The sequence below is a fragment of the Bison bison genome, unplaced genomic scaffold (assembly GCF_000754665.1).
Source record: "Bison bison bison isolate TAMUID 2011002044 unplaced genomic scaffold, Bison_UMD1.0 scf7180017864508, whole genome shotgun sequence".
Lineage (NCBI taxonomy): Eukaryota > Metazoa > Chordata > Mammalia > Artiodactyla > Bovidae > Bison > Bison bison.
Window position 1 is genome coordinate 832,159 of NW_011495064.1, and position 1,094 is coordinate 833,252.

The 1,094-nt window shown below is 44.7% G+C and overlaps 1 pseudogene; it reads right to left on the minus strand.

Moving 5' to 3' along the window:
- The window catches only part of LOC104980961, an 8,868-nt pseudogene that overhangs the window by 1,497 nt on the left and 6,277 nt on the right, over positions 1 to 1,094 (minus strand).

Sequence of the window (1,094 nt, forward strand, 5' to 3'; positions counted from 1 at the left end):
GGTCTGACAAAATGTGGTCCACTGGAGAAGGGAATGGCAAACCACTTCAGTATTCTTGCCTTGAGAACCCCATGAACAGTATGAAAAGGCAAAATGATAGGATACTGAAAGAGGAACTCCCCAGGTCGGTAGGTGCCCAATATGCTACTAGAGATCAGTGGAGAAATAACTCCAGAAAGAATGAAGGGATGGAGCCAAAGCAAAAACAACACCCAGTTGTGGGTGTGACTGGTGATAGAAATAAGGTCCGATGCTGTAAAGAGCAATATTGCATAGGAACCTGGAATGTTAGGTCCATGAATCAAGGCAAATTGGAAGTGGTCAAACAGGAGATGGCAAGAGTGAACATCGACATTCTAGGAATCAGTGAACTAAAATGGACTGGAATGGGTGAATTTAACTCAGATGACCATTGTATCTGCTACTGTGGGCAGGAATCCCTGAGAAGAAATGGAGTAGAAGAAATGGAGTAGCCATCATGATACCCACTCCAGTGTTCTTGCCTGAAGAATCCCAGGGATGGGGGAGCCTGTTGGGCTGCTGTCTGTGGGGTCACACAGCGTCGGACACGACTGAAGTGGCTTAGCAGCAGCAGCAGCAGCAGCCATGATGCTCAACGAAAGAGTCCGAAATGCAGTACTTGGATGCAATCTCAAAACTGACAGAATGATATCTGTTCATTTCCAAGGCAAACCATTCAATATCACAGTAATCCAAGTCTATGCCCCAACCAGTAACGCTGAAGAAGCTGAAGTTGAACGGTTCTATGAAGACCTACAAGACCTTTTAGAACTAACACCCAAAAAAGATGTCCTTTGCATTATAGGGGACTGGAATGCAAAAGTAGGAAGTCAAGAAACACCTGGTGTAACAGGCAAATTTGGCCTTGAAATACGCAATGAAGCAGGGCAAAGGCTAATAGAGTTTTGCCAAGAAAACGCACTGGTCATAGCAAACACCCTATTCCAACAACACAAGAGAAGACTCTACACATGGACAACACCAGATGGTCAACACCGAAATCAGATTGATTATATCTTTGCAGCCAAAGTAGGAGAAGCTCTAACTAGTCAGACAAAAACAGACCAGGAGCT